General features: G+C 41.9%; 1 protein-coding gene across 2 annotated transcripts in view; it reads left to right on the forward strand.

The window, feature by feature from the left end:
* LOC109898841 (inactive ubiquitin carboxyl-terminal hydrolase 54) overlaps positions 1-14,174 on the forward strand; it is a 63,848-nt gene that overhangs the window by 8,982 nt on the left and 40,692 nt on the right. The window lies entirely within an intron of this gene.

Raw genomic sequence — 14,174 nt, forward strand, 5'->3', positions numbered from 1 at the left:
TAGATGATCTATAGAGCAAATAAAGTGTTACCAAACATGAGTAATATATCACCTGACATCCCATCTCAGGAAACAGATGTCCTGGGGTTCAACAGAGCCCTTCTGCCTCTCTCCCTCTTCCCTCCCTCCCTCCCTCCCACTTTCCTTCCATCAGTCCCTCTCTCCTTTCTGCCATCTCTTTTTCACATGCACTTCATGACAATTCAGAAATGACAGCGGCTCTTTTTTTCTGCTGGGATATCACTTTTCTCCAGAGCTGTCCAGTTGGGATGACTTTGTCATGCTCTCCTGCCTCTCTCATTTCCATAGAATGTACAGAACCAGGCCCGGACAGGCAAATAGGAGAGCAGCATCTGTGCCGTGTGCCTCCCTATCAACCCGCTCCACAGTCCAACAAGGACATGCAAACCTGCGAACGAATTTGTTGAGCTTCACTGACCCTGTTTACAATGGCATGCAAGTGTTGTATAATTGTGACCAAAAGTGATCAAGACGATGTATGCTTGGAATACCTCAGGGCCAAAAGAAATGGCACGTTTGTGAATTGTAGTTGTTGGGCCTGTGCTCAGATGAGGAGTAGAGTTGTCGTGTTGTTCTGACATCTGAACCAGATGAGGGAGCGGCCTGAAACATTGCAGCAACATGCAGCTCTGCCCCATGTTATCATACAGACAAACACCTGTCTTCCTTTGGCCCTCTTATCAATCCCATGTGGAGAGGTTAGGTACTATATCTTCATTATCGGCACTCTGCATTGTGCAGGACAGCTGTGGACTGGACACTATTTCCATCCTGGCCAGTGGCCTGTAAAACAAAAAGACCACCACCAAGTGAGAAGGGTTCACATACCTGGGAAGGATGTGTCTGTGTGCGTCGGTGAAAATGCCATGGTCTTGCTTTGCACTCTGCAGCGGGAGAACAAGCAACTTATTGGACCTGGGGCAAAGGTCAAGAAGGAAAACGCTAACCAGGAATTGTACTAATTGCATATTTTACATTTTAGTCATTTAGCAGATTATCTTATCCAGAGTGACTTACAGGAGCAATTACGGGTTAAGTGCTTTGCTCAAGGGTACGTCGACAGATTTTTCACCTAGTCGGCTCTGCTAGGCTACCTGATTGCTTGATATGCACATATGATCCCATTCTCTCTTTAGGCAAAATACACTCAAAAGCTATATTTTCTGTTATTCTTAACTTAGCCCTCTAAAATAACTGCAGTAACACATACTACTTGCACACAGACACAGACACCATACCAAACCAGTAAGGCAGGCACCGATCCGTCATGGGCTAAAAAAGTCATCTGTCATGCCACATATTTGGTCCTAAATCTTGGCTGAGGTGTAGGCCTGGAATGAGTTGGTTCCCTGGATGTTGTGGCACTCACCCTTCTCCGACTGTCAGTGCTGTTGGGTCTCTGGGGTGTGATTGATTGCAGAGTGTTGTATGCCTCCCTGTCTCTGCTTCAGTGTAATCTGCTAATGGTCATTTTCATGTAAAATTGGACAAATTGGGTATCAAATGAAAACTAAGAGTCTATATTTTGGGGAAATTAAGGCGTAGATACATTTTTCAACCATTTAAAAAAGAACATCTCAATTTTAAGCATTGTAAGTCTTAAGAATAAGTCTTAAAAGGTATTAGAAATATATCAAAACACTATCATGTTGAAGTAAAGACCACTAACTAATATCAACACTTATATTTAGTTTTGGATAAATTATTTGCCTTCTGTAAGTTTACAAAACATTGCCTTGTGCCTTGTAATTCCATTACCAAAGACCCACATATCTTTGTCACGTTGGTAACAATGTTTCGGGAGACAGGCGCAGGAATGCGAATAGGTTTATTTTATTACACCCGAAATTACGGTGTGCCGTGTAACAGACACGTAACAAAAACACAGGGTTGAAACCCAAACAAAAGAGCGAGGAGTACCTCGAATAAATACACACGCGCACAATGATTAACCCACGGGACGAGACCCGTAAACATCTGCGCAATCCACAATGGCACGAAAGCCCAAAACACACAGCACAGGTACTCACACGCACCAGCGGACATTGTAACATGAATCGACCGCACCATGATGCACAAAGGGAACATACAGTGCCTTGCGAAAGTATTCGCCCCCCTTGAACTTTGCGACCTTTTGCCACATTTCAGGCTTCAAACATAAAGATATAAAACTGTATTTTTCAGTTTTTGATTTGTTAAAAAAGTTTGAAATATCCAATAAATGTCGTTCCACTTCATGATTGTGTCCCACTTGTTGTTGATTCTTCACAAAAAAATACGGTTTTATATCTTTATGTTTGAAGCCTGAAATGTGGCAAAAGGTCGCAAAGTTCAAGGGGGCCGAATACTTTCGCAAGGCACTGTATATACAAATACAATCAGTGGGAATAGGGGCCAGGTGTGCGCAATGAAAGTTCCAGAGGGATCCGTGACAATCTTTAAGATATTTTCTCATTTATCTCCCTCAGGATAATGAAAGCTCACAGAAGTAACAAGTAAAGGTACACTCACACACTTAAAAAATAAAAGGTGTTGTCCAAAATGTCAACCCAACATGTAAAGTGTTGGACCCATGTGACACGAGCTGAAGTAAAAGATCCTTATTTCTCTCATATTTTGTGCACAAATTTGTTTACATCCCTGTTAGTGAGCATTTCTCCATGATAATCCATCTATCTGACAGGTATGGCATATCAAGAAGCTGATTAAACAGCATGATCATTACAATGGTGCACCTTGTGCTAGGGACAATAAAAATCCACTCTAAAATGTGCAGTTTTGTCACACAACACAGTGCCACAGATGTCTAATCGACCTGGCCGGGGTATCCTGGAAGGATATTGATCTCATCCCGTCAGTAGAGGATGCCTGGTTATTTTTTTAAATGCCTTCCTCACCATCTTAAATAAGCATGCCCCATTCAAGAAATTTAGAACCAGGAACAGATATAGCCCTTGGTTCTCTCCAGACCTGACTGCCCTTAACAAAAACATCCTATGGCGTTCTGCATTAGCATCGAACAGCCCCCGTGATATGCAACTTTTCAGGGAAGCTAGGAATCAATATACACAGGCAGTTAGAAAAGCCAAGGCTATCTTTTTCAAGCAGAAATTTGCTTCCTGCAACACAAACTTAAAAAAGTTCTGGGACACTGTAAAGTCCATGGAGAATAAGAGCACCTCCTCCCAGCTGCCCACTGCACTGAGGATAGGAAACACTGTCACCACTAATAAATAATAATTGAGAATTTCAATAAGCATTTTTCTACGGCTGGCCATGCTTTCCACCTGCCTACCCCTACCCCTGTCAACAGCACGGCACTCCCCACAGCAACTCGCCCGAGCCTTCTCCATTTCTCCTTCTCCCAAATCCAGTCAGCTGATGTTCTGAAAGAACTGCAAAATCTGGACCCCTACAAATCAGCCGGGCTAGACAATCTGGACCCTTTCTTTCTAAAATTATCTGCCTAAGTTGTTGCATCCCCTATACTAGCCTGTTCAACCTCTCTTTCGTGTCGTCTGAGATTCCCAAAGATTGGAAAGCAGCTGCGGTCATCCCCCTCTTCAAAGGGGGGACACTCTTGACCCAAACTGCTACAGACCTATATCTATCCTACCCTACCTTTCTAAGGTATTCTAAAGCCAAGTCAACAAACAGATTACCGACCATTTCGAATCCCACCATACCTTCTCCGCTATGCAATCTGGTTTCAGAGCTGGCCATGGGTGCACCTCAGCTACGCTCATGGTCCTAAACGATATCTTAGCCGCCCGCCATCGATAAGAAATAATACTGTGCAGCCGTATTCATTGACCTTGCCAAGGCTTTCAACTCTGTCAATCACCACATCCTCATCGGCAGACTCGATAGCCTTGGTTTCTCAAATAATTGCCTCGCCTGGTTCACCAACTACTTCTCAGATAGAGTTCAGTGTGTCAAATCGGAGGGCCTGTGGTCCGTGCCTGTGGCAGTCTCTATGGGGGTGCCACAGGGTTCAATTCTTGGACCGACTCTCTTCTCTGTATACGTCAATGATATCGCTCTTGCTGCTGGTGAGTCTCTGATCCACCTCTACGCAGACAACACCATTCTGTAAACTTCTGGTCCTTCTTTGGACACTGTGTTAACAACCCTCCAGACGAGCTTCAATGCCATTACAACTCTCCTCCCGTGGCCTCTAATTGCTCTTAAATACAAGTAAAACTAAATGCATGCTCTTCAACCGATCGCTGCCTGAACCTGCCCGCCCGTCCAACATCACTACTCTGGACGGTTCTGACTTAGAATATGTGAACAACTACAAATACCTAGGTGTCTGGTTAGACTGTAAACTCTCCTTCCAGACTCACATCAAACATCTCCAATCCAAATTTAAATCTCAAATTGGCTTCCTATTTCGCAACAAAGCATCCTTCACTCATGCTGCCCAACATACCCTTGTAAAACTGACTATCTTACCGATCCTCGACTTCGGCGATGTCATTTACTAAATAACCTCCAATACCCTACTCAATAAATTGGTTGCAGTCTATCACTGTGCCATCCGTTTTGTCACCAAAGCCCCATATACTACCCACCACTGTGACCTGTACGCTCTCGTTGGCTGGCCCTTGCTTCATACTCGTCGCCAAACCCACTGGCTCCAGGTCATCTACAAGACCCTGCTAGGTAAAGTCCCCCCTTATCTCAGCTCGCTGGTCACCATAGCAGCACCCACCTGTAGCACGTGCTCCAGCAGGTATATCTCTCTGGTCACCCCCAAAACCAATTCTTCCTTTGGCCGCCTCTCCTTCCAGTTCTCTGCTGCCAATGACTGGAACGAACTACAAAAATCTCTGAAACTGGAAACACTAATCTCCCTCACTAGCTTTAAGCACCAGCTGTCAGAGCAGCTCACAGATTACTGCACCTGTACATAGCCCATCTATAATTTAGCCCAAACAACTACCTCTCCCCTACTGTATTTATTTATTTATTTTGCTCCTTTGCACCCCATTATTTCTATCTATACTTTGCACATTTTTCCACTGCAAATCTACCATTCCAGTGTTTTACATGCTATATTGTATTTACTTCACCACCATGGCCTTTTTTTTGCCTTTACCTCCCTTATCTCACCTCATTTGCTCACATTGTATATAGACTTATTTTCCTACTGTATTATTGACTCTATGTTTGTTTTATTCCATGTGTAACTCTGTATTGTTGTATTTGTCAAACTGCTTTGCTTTATCTTGGCCAGGTCGCAATTGTAAATGAAAACTTGTTCTCAACTTGCCTACCTGGTTAAATAAAGGTTAAATATTTTTTAATTTTTTTAAATGACATGCTGACTGCAGGAATGTCTACCAAAGTTGCTGCCAGAGAATTGAATGTTAAATTCTCTACCATAAGCCATCTCCAACGTCGTTTTAGAGAATTTGACAGTGCGTCCAACCGGCCTCATAACTGCAGACCACGTGTAACCACTCCAGCCCAGGACTTCCACATCCGGCTTCTGCACCGCGGGATCGACTGAGACCAGCCACCCAGACAGCTGATGAAACTGAGGAGTATTTCTGTCTGTAATCAAAAATGATTCTGCTTGGCTGCGCCTGGCTCCCCAGTGGGTGGGCCTATGCCCTCCAGCGCCACCCATAGCTGCACCCCTGCCCAGTCATGTGGAATCCATAGATCAGGGCCTAATTTATTTATTTCAATTGACTGATTTCCTTATATGAACTGTAACTCAGTAAAATCGTTGAAATTGTTGCATGATGCATTTATATTTTTGTTCAGTATAGAATCCAAAAGGGTTCTTCCGCTTCCCCATAGGAGGTCCCTTTGAAGAATCCTTTTCGGTAACAGAATTACAGAAAAATCAGTAATGGAATGACTTCAATTCAATTGGCTGCAATGGGAAATCATAGTAGTCACAGGCCACAGTTGGGTCACCTGCTATTGTCCTCCCTTCCACTGGCATACTGTTATGTTCAGCTCATAGTTGTTTTCTTTCTGTCATCTGGTGGTCAAAGCGGGAGTGTGAAGACAGTCTTGACAACCCCCCCCCCCCCCCCCCCCCCCAAGTTCGGACCGGCCTTGGACAAAATCTGAACCAATCATTGTCTATGTTCCACAAGTTTGGACAGCATAGTACATAGTACAGTGAAGCACATAGAGTACAGTACAGTAAAGAAAAGTAGAGTAGAGTATAGTTCAGTACAGTACATTTGAGTAAATTAGAGTTCAGTACAGTAGAGCACACTAGAGTAGAGTACGGTATAATGTACTATACTGTACTCTTCTGTGATGTGCTGTGCTCTACTGTTCTGTACTGTGATGTCCAAACTTGTGAAACATAGACGTCGATGATTGGTTCAGATTTGGCCTTGTTTTGGGGTGAAGTTCATTACAATATTAGCCAGTGTATACAGTGCCTTGCGAAAGTATTCGGCCCCCTTGAACTTTGCGACCTTTTGCCACATTTCAGGCTTCAAACATAAAGATATAAAACTGTATTTTTTTGTGAAGAATCAACAACAAGTGGGACACAATCATGAAGTGGAACGACATTTATTGGATATTTCAAACTTTTTTAACAAATCAAAAACTGAAAAATTGGGCGTGCAAAATTATTCAGCCCCTTTACTTTCAGTGCAGCAAACTCTCTCCAGAAGTTCAGTGAGGATCTCTGAATGATCCAATGTTGACCTAAATGACTAATGATGATAAATACAATCCAACTGTGTGTAATCAAGTCTCCGTATAAATGCACCTGCACTGTGATAGTCTCAGAGGTCCGTTAAAAGCGCAGAGAGCATCATGAAGAACAAGGGACACACCAGGCAGGTCCGAGATACTGTTGTGAAGAAGTTTAAAGCCAGATTTGGATACAAAAAGATTTCCCAAGCTTTAAACATCCCAAGGAGCACTGTGCAAGCGATAATATTGAAATGGAAGTAGTATCAGACCACTGCAAATCTACCAAGACCTGGCCGTCCCTCTAAACTTTCAGCTCATACAAGGAGAAGACTGATCAGAGATGCAGCCAAGAGGCCCATGATCACTCTGGATGAACTGCAGAGATCTACAGCTGAGGTGGGAGACTCTGTCCATAGGACAACAATCAGTCGTATATTGCACAAATCTGGCCTTTATGGAAGAGTGGCAAGAAGAAAGCCATTTCTTAAAGATATCCATAAAAAGTGTTGTTTAAAGTTTGCCACAAGCCACCTGGGAGACACACCAAACATGTGGAAGAAGGTGCTCTGGTCAGATGAAACCAAAATTGAACTTTTTGGCAACAATGCAAAATGATATGTTTGGCGTAAAAGCAACACAGCTCATCACCCTGAACACACCCTATCCCCACTTTCAAACATGGTGGTGGCAGCATCATGGTTTGGGCCTGCTTTTCTTCAGCAGGGACAGGGAAGATGGTTAAAATTGATGGGAAGATGGATGGAGCCAAATACAGGACCATTCTGGAAGAAAACCTGATGGAGTCTGCAAAAGACCTGAGACTGGGACGGAGATTTGTCTTCCAACAAGACAATGATCCAAAACATAAAGCAAAATCTACAATGGAATGGTTCAAAAATAAACATATCCAGGTGTTAGAATGGCCAAGTCAAAGTCCAGACCTGAATCCAATCGAGAATCTGTGGAAAGAACTGAAAACTGCTGTTCACAAATGCTCTCCATCCAACCTCACTGAGCTCGAGCTGTTTTGCAAGGAGGAATGGGAAAAAATGTCAGTCTCTCGATGTGCAAAACTGATAGAGACATACCCCAAGCGACTTACAGCTGTAATCGCAGCAAAAGGTGGCGCTACAAAGTATTAACTTAAGGGGGCTGAATAATTTTGCACGTCCAATTTTTCAGTTTTTGATTTGTTAAAAAAGTTTGAAATATCCAATAAATGTCGTTCCACTTCATGATTGTGTCCCACTTGTTGTTGATTCTTCACAAAGAAATACAGTTTTATATCTTTATGTTTGAAGCCTGAAATGTGGCAAAAGGTCGCAAAGTTCAAGGGGGCCGAATACTTTCGCAAGGCACTGTAATACCCATACGTGCAAATAATGATATTGCGCAGTTCTACCTTTGTGGACCAATTCAGGATACATCACCATGAAGAAAATGACATTCATATCCATAATGATGATGTAGTACAGATCAGGGACCCTTGATGTAATTCTGTTACCGTAATTCTGTTATTGGGTGTAAGTCCACTTCACTCACTGTAGTAGTTCAATAACCCAAATAGATTTTTTCTTCAAACTCAAGGTGTCTATGGTTTGTTTAACTTAGAAATCAATGTTTTTTGTTTGGCGTATATATATATTTTTTTTATATATATTTTGAAAAATCTGAATCTCACCATAATTCCGTTATCGTTGAATTTCCCTAATCCTGCCTTGAGTGCTGTCATCATGGCAGTGTTAAGGCTGGAATTGTGCTCATTTTGTTATATCATCGATTCCCTTCTCTTCCAGTCAGCTTATCTCTGCCTTTCATCACGCTTTCCTGCCTCTCGCTCTTGGATCAGTTCCTTGGAACCCTTTTTATCACAAGTGATGGCTGGTATGATTGACAGATTGAAGGCCTTATCAGGGACAGGGTCACGCAGAGTGGCAACACAGCAGGGAGGGCTTATAAATAAACTGATCATACATTCCAACAATTCTGGTAAAATAAGGTTTGGGGTATTTCACACACACAGTACCATTTCTAGGTTTTACGTTGCTGATGTTTGGAATGTTTTGTGCAATGCTAGAATGTTCTGGCATATAGATTTATGGGTAGTACTTTTTTTTGTCTATCTGACGGACATTGAACCCCAACTCACAGCTCTTTTATTCGAGGTGGACCTGAATAGCAAAATATTCATCAGATAGAGGTGCTCAAAGTTGACCCATTTTGCATAACCCACCATACTATGAGACATCCATGTCTTCATCACTGGAAAAGATAAACAGTTTAGTTTAATATAATTTAAAAGCTTACGAACAGGGTTGACAACCTATTTAATAATTTCTTGAAATATATATTTTCAACCTTCAGCGTTAATTATCTTCAAACGTGTTGTGTTGTGTCCGTCATCGATTGAAACACAACATGCTTTTTTTACAGGGTGGGTAGAAATTTAAATCATAAAATGGACCTACCCCTTCAGACCACTGCAGTTTAGCTGGTACGCCATTTCAATTGAATTGACATTTTTACTTTTTCTAATTACTTCCACAAAGATGTGTATATTCTATTTTCTGTATTTCTATGATTTCCATAGGTTTCCTATGGAGGATTGACAGTATTTTTAAAACAGATATTCCCATTCAAGTAAACATTCTCTGATGTGTGGACCTCCAACCATCTTTGTGGTATCATTTAACAGTCAAAATGTCCATTTGATTCCCATTTTAGTACATTCATCAGCCAAAACACGAACCCCACCCTGTATTCAGGAGCATGTTGTGACTCAACCGATGGCGGGCACGACACATATCATTTTTAGGGCTGTCCCCAAATAAATAAAAAAATCTTGGTTGATTGCAAGTCATCTGTTCTTTCAACCAATCGATTGCTGGAAATGATTTAACGTGTATTTTTCCATATATAAAGACATGTGTTTTAATAAAATCAACTTTGTGCATTGAGTTTGTCTGATGCTTTAAGCTTACGGTTTGATGCCTCAAGAGGGTGCCAGAGATATAGATAACCAGAAGAAAATAAACTTGACCTGACTCAACTATTCTCCTCCAACTCCTGCTGGCTTTCGCATATTCTGCCATTACTGTCCTGAAGTTACTGGTACTAAGTAGATATGCTATAAATGACATTGGCTACACATCTGTCTGCAACTATTAACTTGGATCCGGCCCAAAGCTTGCGAACTTGCAACGTAAAAAATATTCTGGGCCCTCAGTTTCCAGCGCCAGTGAGCTTAATGCAGACACAGCTGTAGGCTATTTGCGCAAGGGATAAGAAGCCGTGCTTAACTTGGGCTGGAGCTCACTGGAGTTGAGTACCGGCACCTCAAATTTTCTACTGCTTGAGCTCTTGTTCCTCTTATACATTGAGGAACTATCGTAATTCTCAATGGATGTAAAAAATATACTGTTTGCTTGCTGTTTTAGGTGAAGAAAAGATGACTTTGAGAATCTCCACAGGTCATCACTGGTGGTGTGTTAAGGCATTCAGAAATATTTTTGGCCCCCAAATGGGCACATTTATATGACTACATTTGTGTGCAGGCCAGGTAGCCTATAGACTCAACACTGAAAGGAGCGCTCCAAACAAAAGACAATGAATAAATTGACACAACTCGTAAATGGAATTAAATAAACCAAAACTTGTTTCTCACAAGTGTAGCACAGGTTCTGCATTCTGCAAACAATGTGTCCACTCTGACAATGAGAAGAAGAAGACTGGAATAATATTGAATGCATAAAAAAAAATGACCTTAACCAAAGTAACAAACATTGTAGATTAGAAATTATAGGAATTAACAGTAAATGTACTACTGGTGATATATGTAATGGGGAATTGATAGACACTAACATTCAAAGGCAAACCATTCACACAATGAAGTTATGAAACAATGTATGTGCACAAATTGGTAGGAGAGAGCGCATTTTGGAGAGAGAAGTGCATTGTGCATCTGGTCAATCTGACATCTGCATTGGCCTTGCAGCATTTACGGTGATATGGCCTCAGCAGAAGTGAGGGCATTCATACTTCTTGCACTTCACGGAGCAATGCAAAGATGTTGTCATGGAAGTGAGTTTATGTTTATACAGGATGTACCGCCCCCACGTACCGTCAACCAATCATGTCAATGCGGAGCTATACAAAGCCCTCAGCATTGTTAAAAAATTTGGGAGGTGCATTCCGATGTGATACAGAGCTAGATTTAACTTCAGACGCCTCACAAGTCCTCAACTGGCAGCTTCATTAAATAGTACCTGCAAAACACCCGTCTCAACGTTAATAGTGAAGAGGTGACTCCGGGATCATGGCCTTCTAGGCAGAGTTGCAAAGAACATTTTTATTTTCCACCATAATTTGCAAATAAATTCATAAAAAAATCCTGCAATGTGATTTTCTGGATTTTTTTTCTCATTTTGTCTGTCATAGTTGAAGTGTACATATGATGAAAATTACAGGCCTCTCTCATCTTTTTAAGTGGGAGAACTTGCACAATTGGTGGCTGACTAAATACTTTTTTTGTCCCACTGTAGATATTCCATAACATTTTTTGCAGTTTCCAGCTACAATAGTCATTTACAACATTAACAATATCTACACTGTATTTCTGATCAATTTGATGTTATTTTAATGGACAAAAATTGTGCTTTTCTTTCAAAAACAAGGACATTTCTAAATGGTTTAACTTGGATCAAACGTTTCGGGTAGCTTTCCACAGTTTACATACACTAAGTTGACTGTGCCTTTAAACAGCTTGGAAAATTCCAGAAAATTATGTCATGGCTTTAGAAGCTTCTGATAGGCTAATTTGGACTGACTTGGACTGAAATAGATTGTGGTACTCATTTTGGGTGCTAGTACTCTTTATATTTAGGAGCAGGAGCTCCACAATACTTTTTAGCTAATATTCTATAAGAGGAACAAGAGCTCAATGAGCTCCTGCCCAAGTTAAGCACTGCTTCTTATCCCTTGCGCAAATAGCCTCAAAGTCAACTTAGTGTATGTGTAAACTTTTGCCCTGCTGGAATTGTGATACAGTGAATAAGTGAAATAATCTGTCTGTAAACAATTGTTGGAAAAATGACTTGTGTCATGCACAAAGTAGATGTCCTAACCGACTTGCCAAAACTATAGTTTGTAAACAACTAAACAACTATAGTTTGTTAACAACAAGAGTGGTTGAAAAATTAGTTTTCATGACTCCAACCTAAGTGTATGTAACTTCCGACTTCAACTGTATGTATTTGTTACTGCTCGACTAAAACAATCAAGGTTTGACCAACAGCCTAACGACCAAACAATCGACCAGCCGACTAATTGGGGTCAGCCCTAATATTTGTTGTATGTTTTCCTCAATAAATTGTAAAATAGTTTGACAACTATATAATTTAAGATTTTAAATGATATTATTCTCAACTGTATGTTTTTAAACACATGGATGTCTGTCTCATGGTCTGGTGGGGTATGATCAATAGATCGATTTGGAGCAACATTATCTTTTAATGTTTTGGCATTCAGGCCCAAAAGGGGTTCTGTCAATAAGTGATGGAGTTATAATGGATTTACCCCTGATCCAGGTGCCATCCTTTCACTTTCTGGAAAGCTGCTGCAGTGCAGATGGTCTGGTGTTATGAAACCTCTGGCTTCTTTCTGCCTCAGTCAGGACCTTTTGAAATCTGGAGGTTTTAATGTGTGTGTGTGGCTGACAGCCTCCCTATGGTTGTCATGAGGAGCATTACTAGCAACTTCTCATCTTAAGATTCTTCTCAAGATGGCATCCTCCTCACTTTGGGATGTTTTGATCTCAATTCAGGTATTTTCCAACCACCAGCCAAAATGTTTGTCCATAGTGTCCATAATGACAAAGCTCTGGAAGGTTACCATTTTGGGAATGTAGCCTAGTAATCAATCTGAATTTATAGGCCAATTCAAAAACCTTTTTGGGCCGCTTAAATCATGTATTTGACACATTGTCTTTTTACAGTCAGGTTGTGATTGTTGTTGGCAATTGTGAATCACGGCACATCTATTCGTTTTATAGTTCAACCTCACAGCTTTTGTACTTCTGAAATCTCAGGCAGCAGTGTCAGAACATTGTCTTCAAACCGCCTGAGCACTTTTTACTACTTCTCCCGGCAACCATCTTATACACCAGCTGTAAAAAGAAAAAGAAAAATCGAATGTACTTTAAAATGTTGTGACCATGATAGGGTTTTATCACACACGTTGACAGATTGTATATTGATGCCTGAGGAGGCATACACCGGTAAGAGTCATTGGTTCTCACTGTGCTGGAGAAGTCCTGGAGGAATCCTTTGCCTTGCAGAAACTGTCAGAGGTCAGTTATATTGACATTTGGAGTCACGATCAATGCTGTTTGATTGCTATTAAGCTGCTTCGCTGCGTACTAGTGCTGAAACAGATGCTCCAGACTTGCTGCTCGCTGAGACATGACACATGCCTGACCACGCTCACTATATCTCTACTAATATTGTTTGAGTTTAAATTGAAGCCATGTTTTAGTTTCAACACCCATGGGAAAGTTTGGATAGCTGTTTCTATCGCTGCAGAAATGTATCGGTGCACAGTATAGGGTGACAATTGGGTGGATCATGATTGATGTTTCATTTGATTGAAACCGTGTTTTAGTTTGAAATTCTTATGGAAAAGTTTAAATAGTTTTTCCACGACTGTAGAAACTAATGAAGTACTGTAAGGTATAGGGTGACTATTTTGGGTGGATTGGGATTGGTGGGAAGATTGTCAAGCATTGTTTGGTGGAATGATAGGCGAGTCGATGAGAGGCATTTTTAGGTAAAGGGATACTGCACATAGGTAGTGTCTGGGACAGGGGGAACAGAGAGAGAAGATGGAAGTTCAGGTTAACAGAGACTGACAGGCCTGTCTATAATTCAGCTCGGTGGTGTGTGGACGTGGCAGCAGGACCATGGCGTGGGCGCTGTGAGGCCGAGTTAGACACTGAACAGGTGGGGTTGGGCCCTGGACCTCCGTTCCCCTTGGGCTGCTCAGGCAGGGTGCCAGATGGAAGATGGTATGCCAGGGAGCCTCCCGACGGGAAACTGCAAGGGCCACGTTTGTTCCGCTGACACCCAGCATCTCAGCCCGACCTGGGCAAGCGTACATTCCTCAAAGTGATGGACCTGGTGCTCTCTCACACACACACTCTCTCTCTTTCTTTCTTTCTATCTCTCTCTCTCTCTCTGTCGCTCTCTGTCTCTATCCCACCTTCTCTCCTTTATCCCGCGCTCTATCACATACTCTCTTTCTCTGGCTCCCTCTCTGTCCGTCTCACTTCCCCCTCTCTCTTTCTTTCTTCATCTTCTTCCCGTAACCCCCGGTGAGGCGTGCAGGATTCCTCCCCTGCTGAGGGGATTAAGAGTCTGGGAGGCATCAGGGATCTGATTGGACAGGACCTGCTCTTGTTCCTATTGGACGGGCTTGGG

The sequence above is a fragment of the Oncorhynchus kisutch genome, linkage group LG11 (assembly GCF_002021735.2).
Source record: "Oncorhynchus kisutch isolate 150728-3 linkage group LG11, Okis_V2, whole genome shotgun sequence".
Taxonomy (NCBI): Eukaryota; Metazoa; Chordata; class Actinopteri; order Salmoniformes; family Salmonidae; genus Oncorhynchus; species Oncorhynchus kisutch.